Raw genomic sequence first — 7,051 nt, forward strand, 5'->3', positions numbered from 1 at the left:
AATATAATATTATATTATATTTAACCTACGGCCCTCAGGTCTGGTTTTAATTGTTTTGGTAAAAGATTCTTCTAAGTAGTATAGCACTACTCTGTCTGTTTGCTGTACAGAGGTAATTTGTGGTTGCTGTGATGCTAAACACTGTGGCACTGATGTGGCAAAAGCCATAATTGTTGTCCATGGTGAACAGTGTTTGGTGGAGCTCCCTTATTAACAAGCTTGGAAACAGGAGTGGCATCCATTTCTGAAATAGCTTGCCTCCGGAAACTCTTTGAACTTAGAGAAATGATGAAAGGCATTCAAGTGTTCAATTTTTTCATTCATAGAGTCACTATGAGTTGTCTATGACTTGACAGCACTTAACAACAACAACAACAACAACAACATCAATATTTTTTATAATAATCTTACATAGAAAATTTGTATGACCCAGCTATTGCACTACTAGGAATATACTCCTAGAAAATTAGAACTGAGACACAATAGAGATCTGTACACCAGTGTTCATGGTAGCATTATTCACCAGTTCAGGAACATGGAAACACTGCAAATGTCCAACCACAACTGAATTAAATACTCTGCAGCACTCAGGAGCAATCATTTTGAAAAAGACTACGTAACTTGGGGGAGGTGTGAACTCACTTAGTCTCACATGGCTTTACTCTTAATGGTTCTCTCTACAGTCATTTCTCTAGAACATTTAATCACTGCTGCTTGTGATAGTGCTGATGATGACAGAGACACTTGCCCTCACTTTGGAACATTGTTTGGTGCCCATCCAGGGCTTATGATTTAGTACTGGTATGCTTTACCCTGCCTTATCATTCACAATGATGACATTAGTCACCACTTTTATACATTCGGTATCACTTGATGTGTGTCATAGCCTAGATTTGGCAAAGTGGATAGGGAGATGACTTCTTATGCCCTGAGATAACTTTTAAACTTTAAACCAAACACACCTCTTGAAATCTTCTTAAATATAACCCTTCCCCCAAACTTAGATCCAGCCAATTTTCATTGACTGGATTTCCACTCTTGAGCAACCCTCCACTGGGCTTTGAGACTGTAAATGTTTACAGGAGCAATCTGCCTCATCTCTCTTCTAAAGAGCAGATGGTGGAATCGAACTGCTAACATTTTGGTTAGCAGCCCAAATATGTAACCCAGGATGCCACCAGGAATCCTTAGTGTAGTTAAACTAGGTTTGTTTTTTTTTTAAAGTTTGTCTTGAGCATTATTTGAGGATTGTCTGAGATTAAAGTGATAACTGCAACTACAAAGATAAGACAGAAACTTAAGGGAACCATGAGTTTGTGTTGTTGACAGAGAAAGATACCTGAAAAGGAGGTGAGAATGGCTTTATCTTCTGAATAATTGTTATCACTTTTACTGAAGTTGTTGCTGAGTGCCTTTGAATCAAGCATGACTAATAGCGACCCTATAAACAAAAGGCCTGAAGCCTTTCTATAACTATCATCATTTATCAAAGTTCATAGAGCTTCCAGAGGCATGCTGTTTAGGAAGTGGATGCCACCCCTGCTTCTAATTTACTGAAGTACACTTTTTAAATAAAATGGTTGAATTAGGGTGTGCTTTACTATGTCTATCACAACAAGCACATAATACATTTTGAAAGTATGGGGTGGGGGAAGAAAAGAGACTTGCAGAACTAAAACTCATTTAGTTCTAAAAGGCCCTTGTTCTTTCCTGAGTACCTATATGGCACTAGAATGATTTGGTAGAGGTGCCTTTAAGCCACTGGGAGTTTCTATTCTCAGTTGCATCAGGGTGGGACATGTAAATGTTATCTGTGTCCTTCCTTGCTGTTTTTAACACAGATTTTTTCATATATGTCTAGACCTCAGTTCTCTTACTATGTGAGTGAGATCCAAGTTCTTATCCTGAAGAGTTCATTTTGTATTTTATCTGGTTTACCATAGTAGCCTCATAATTGGCTTTATTATTTTGTTCCTTTTCAGTTTGTACTCAACTAGCAGCCAGAGTGGTCTTGTTAAAAATCTGCCACATTTGCCACTTTTCTACTTAAAAGTCTGTGAGTTTGTCTTTTAGAGGTCAAGCACAGATCCTTTTGGTGATTTATGATACCCTTGTATCTATAGGATGACTCTACATGACCTACCTCTTCTCCCTTATCACTCAGACCTTTTCTTGTCTCCTTGTTTCTCAAAGATCAGACCACTCCCAAGGGCCTTTGCACTGCTATTTCCTCTGTTTGGGAGGCTGTTTTTCAGAAAACTGTAAGACTGTCATTCTCATTTCTTTCAGATTGTTTTCAGAAGGCACTTTCTCACTGATGCCTTCTGGGGCTAATTTATCTAAAATGTTACCCACTCCAATATAATTCTTAATGTGTCTAATTCCTTTACATTTTTTGAGAGGAGGGGGAAGTTCCTCTTAAGCACTTATTTTTACATCTTTTTTTAAAAAATATATCATTATTGGTGAGTAGTGTTTTAAACAGTTAAATACATTTAAATAATGTATAGGTGACTGCATGGCTGCAGGATTGGTAATTAGGAAGATAACCAATTCAACTAGAAACATGTAATGGTCTAAATATTTAAACTACAGCTCTTGTTTAGATCATCGTTTATTTTGATCACCTTCATGGAGGGAAGCATACTGTTCACACTGGAAATATAGTAAGGAAAAAATCTTCTGATAACCATTCCCAGAGGTTTCATAGCCTAATTTAGCCTCTTATTCCAGAGCAAGCCCAAGCTTGTGACTTCCAGCATTAATGATTTCCTTGTCTATCAGAGCGGACAGTGGAAGCCTCACTCCAGGTTTCAGAGTCTAGCTTACTCCAATTAAATTAAAGTTGTTGACTTTTGCAGAAATGGAAGCAGTGGGATCCAACTGATGTTTAGCAGCAATGCCCAAATGAGTGCAGTTGGGACCTGATGTCCCAGCAAGGTTTACTGAAGTGTCAAGATCTTTACATCCTTTCTGAAATTGATCCTCCAAAATTTTGTCCCCTCATTGATATTAGTGTGTAACTGAAAGTCCCTGGTCTGAAATCCACAGCAGTTATTCCTTGTCAACTTTGATTTAACATAGTCAAAGGCCATCTGGTACTTAGGGAGCCAGCCCTTATAACCACAGATAGCTGAACCATGGATTGCAGGTCCAGCAAAGTAAAAGTCAACATCACAACCAAGGTTTATGCACTCCCTCTTGTAAGAAGACTTGATTGACTATTCCCCCCCTGTGTTTGTTGAAAAGGCAGTATCAAATGCCAATTTCAAACCTTGGCAGATCTGGTCTTCAGTTGCAATTTGTATTCCCAGAGTGTTCTCAGTGTTCCATTTTTCTGTTAAAGTCGGACCATATTTACACCATTTATATATTATCTCCAAGGTCCCAATAATTTTACCAGTGTTTGTGTTAGATGAGCCAGATGTTGAGAATTCTACTCCACTGCATGACTTTGTTTTCACATCTAGTTTCACCAATCCCAAACCAAATCCTTTGTTGAAAATTTGCCATGGTCAGCATAGAATGGAGGAATGCACACTGGGCATGCACAGCTCTACCCATAGGTCACCATGGGGAGACCAAGGAAAGGGGTCATCTGGTGGTCTCCTGAGAGGAGAGCTGAGGCTGTCCCACTTGCTTAAGGCCTGGCTGCTACGGCTAGAGAGCAAAGTGAAACATTGTTACTTAGTCTTAATGAATATAGTTTTCACGAAATCTCTTGGCCACAGAATAGTAGAAACATATTAGGTGCTAAATAAATATTCATTGACTGAATGAGTTAGTGGGAGGTGCTTATTTCTCCCATAGCCTATCACCATTTAAACTTTCTTGCCTTGAAACTCTTAATTTTAGAATTAGACAGTTCTTTATGCTGTGTAAGAAATAAAAGCAGATAATTTTTAATAATTATGATATTTTTGTTGTTAAAATGCTTTAATCCTACCTTTAATGCTTTAATCATTTCAAAGAAATGAAAATTGTAGTTCCAATGTATAATTATAAAATGTCTTCACTTGGATTTATGTACATATTTTTAAATTAGTAAGTGTATAATTTTCATATTTATTTGCCAATAAAGAAGAATCTAGCTAATAATGTAGTATTTCAAGTAAGTCAGATAAATGAATCATTTATCAGTTTTTAATTAAAAACTTTAAAGTTCTATTTTGTGAGATATATATTATAATGCATAATCATATGTTTCATCTTTTTTATGTTTAGGAATTCTGCTTCTTGTTGTTGTTACGGGCCATCGAGTATGACTCATAGTGACATGATAAACAAAAGATCTGAACCCTGTTTTATCCTATGCCATCCTCCCCCTTCCTGACATGCAAGATCCCATTGTGTCAGTCACTGTGTCAATCCATCTGGTTGAGGGTCTTCTTCTTCTTTGCCGACCCTCCACCTTTCCCAGCATCATGTCCCTCTCCAGGGACTAGCCCCTCCTAGTAACATGCCCAAAATAAGTGAGGTGAAGCCACATCATTCTTCTCTCCATAGAGCACTCCAGCTGCCCCCTTTCCAAGACATATCTGTTTGTTCTCTTGGTGTCCATGGGGATGTTCATTGCTCTTCTCCAGCACCACAGTTCAAAGGCATCAATTCTTTTTCTGTCATCCTTATTCATTGTCCTGCTCTCAGATGCATAACCAGTGATTGGAAAGACTAGGCCACTAGAGCTTCATTATTAATATTGTTGTTGTTGTTATTATGTGCCATCCAGTCAGTCACTTGTGACTCATAGCAACCCTATGTTTAACAGCTCTGAATTCTGTCCTATCCTGTGCCAATCTCATCATCTCCGACACACCTACCCCCATCACCCCAGTCACTGAATCAGTCCATCTCCTTAAGGGTCTTCCTCTCCTGCGCTGTCCCTCCACTTTCCCAAACATGACGCCCCACTCCAAGGACTGGTCCCTCCTTGCAACATGTCCAAAGTATGTCAGACGAAGCTTCAGAATTCTTGCCTCCAAGGAACAGCCTGGCTTCACTCACTCCAGGACAAACCTGTTCATTTTATTAGCAGTTCAGGGTATACAATACTCTTCTTCAGCACCACAGCTAAAAGGCATCAATTCTCCTTCTGTCATCCCTAGTCATTGCCCAGCGCTCTGATGCATAGCAAGTAATTGCAAAGACCATGGCATGTATCAGGAGCACCTTAGTCTCCAGACTAACATCGCTGCTCTTCAGAACTTTAGAGCTGTCTCTAATACTTGTTGTTGTTGTTGTGTGCCGTCGAGTCATTTGCGACTCATAGTGACCCTATGTACAACAGCCCTAAACCCTGCTCTATTTTGTGCCAATCACACTGCCTCCAACACACCCATCCCGATTACCCCAGTCACTGAATCAATCCACCTCATAGAGGGTCTTCCCCTCCTGTGCTGTCCCTCCACCCTCCCAAGCATGATGTCCCTCTCCAAGGACCAGTCCCTCCTTACAACATGTCCAAAGTATGTCAGACGAAGCCCCAGAATCCTTGCCTCCAAGGAGCAGCCTGGTTTAACTGTCTCCAGGATGAATCTGTTTGTTTTCTTGGCAGTCCATGGTACATTCAATACTCTTCTTCAGCACCACAGGTCAAAGGCATTAATTCTCCTTCTATCCTCCCTAGACATTGTCCAACTCTCTGATGCATAACAAGTGATTGTAAAGACCATGGCTTGTATCAGGCGCACCTTAGTCTCCAGAGAGACACCATTGCTCTTGAGTACTTTAGAGAGGTCCCTAGCAGCAGACTTTCCCATCGCAATACGTTTTTTGATTTCCTGGGTGCTGGTGCCAAGAGTGTTGACCGTGGAGCCGAGCAAACTGAAGCTGTGAATATTCTCAATCTCTTCGCCATCCATGCTGATGCAACCAATTGGTCCAGTGGTGAGAATCTTTGTCTTCTTGACATTGAGCCTCAATCCATACTGAAGGCTGTAGTCCTTGACCCTTTGCAGCAAGTGCATGAGGTCCTCCTCAGTTTCAGCAAGCAAGGTTGTGTCATCTAATACTACTTAAGCCAATATTATGCATGTCCTTACTAAATAATATTACTTAAACCAGCATTACTGGTGTCTGTCTTTATTTATTTTTTAAAAATGGACACATGGAAAAGAATGCCATGTAATAAATAAGGCAAAGTTTAGATTTATGATGACACAAGCTAAAGAACATCTGTGGCTACTACTAGAAGTTAGAAGAGACAAAGAAGAATCTTCCCCTGACACCTTCATAGAGACCATGTCTCTTCTGAGCCCTTGAATTAGACTACTTCTAGTCTCCAGAACTGTATTGTTAGGTGCTGGTCGAGTTGACTCTTGATTCTTAGCAGCCCTATGCAGAAAATTTTTCCAGGTTCTGTGGAATAGTCATAATTTCTGCTGTGCTTAAGCTAATGATTGCAGTCAGTATGTTTTTCAGACTCATTAAGAATCTTCCTCTTCTTTTCTGATCCACCTGTGTAAATCAGAATAAATTGTGGATAACATTGAGAAGAACACTTGATTGTGATCATAATAAAATCTAATTGTAGATCAAGAAGCAATCATTTGAACAACGTTATACCACATAGTTTAAAATATTAAAGGAATATATAAATGTTGTATCTCATCTGTATTTTTGCTGAGCAAATAATTTGAGAAAATGTACTGTATGAAGAAGGATGTGCCATTAGGATTGGAAGACTCATTCACTACAGAAAATGAAGAGGACTTGAAGTACTTACTGAAGATGATAAAAAACTTCAGCATGGATTACATTTCAACTTCAAGAAAATAAAAATCCCTACAACTTGACCAATAGACAACATCATGATAAACAGAGAAAAGATTGAAGTTGTCAGGATTTAATTTTCTTAGGACCCACAATCAACACCTATGGATGTTGCAATCAGGAAATCCAGTACCTCACCAGAACTATGGGAGGTCAAAATTCTGTGTGTTTTTTTTTCTTCCCTATCATATAACTTTATTTTTTTATTTTATTTTATTTTATTTATTGGGAAAAACATATTGCGGGTAGAAGGAGGCGAGGGTTGGGGGCAGAAGGGTGA

At 39.2% G+C, this 7,051-nt stretch overlaps 1 protein-coding gene and 1 pseudogene across 1 annotated transcript in view; one reads left to right on the forward strand and one right to left on the reverse strand.

Moving 5' to 3' along the window:
• DENND1B (DENN/MADD domain containing 1B) overlaps nt 1-7,051 on the forward strand; it is a 414,540-nt gene that overhangs the window by 107,429 nt on the left and 300,060 nt on the right.
• On the reverse strand, nt 2,608-3,574 carry LOC102854971 (annotated as a pseudogene).

This window comes from Elephantulus edwardii, unplaced genomic scaffold (genome assembly GCF_000299155.1).
Source record: "Elephantulus edwardii isolate Elephantulus edwardi_28Jun2011 unplaced genomic scaffold, EleEdw1.0 scaffold00110, whole genome shotgun sequence".
Classification (NCBI taxonomy): domain Eukaryota; kingdom Metazoa; phylum Chordata; class Mammalia; order Macroscelidea; family Macroscelididae; genus Elephantulus; species Elephantulus edwardii.